Below are 220 nucleotides of genomic sequence, written 5' to 3'. Positions count from 1 at the left end.
TATATATATATATATAGGAAACCCCAAAACATGAACTGCAAGGATTTAACCCTTGCCCACCCACAAAGCAACTTAAACCCTAAACCCTAAACCCTAAACCACAAAGCAACTTAAACCCTAAACCCTAAACCCTAAACCCTGAAAAATTTACTCTGTGGTGGCTTCGAGGGGAGAGAGATCTGTAGCAATGAGGTAATGCAGGTGATAGGAAAGAGGGTCA

This window comes from Eimeria mitis, genomic scaffold, assembly GCF_000499745.2.
Source record: "Eimeria mitis Houghton genomic scaffold, Emh_scaff1769, whole genome shotgun sequence".
Taxonomy (NCBI): Eukaryota; Apicomplexa; class Conoidasida; order Eucoccidiorida; family Eimeriidae; genus Eimeria; species Eimeria mitis.
The sequence above is the reverse complement of the archived record's forward strand: the minus strand, read 5'-3'. Positions refer to the sequence as shown.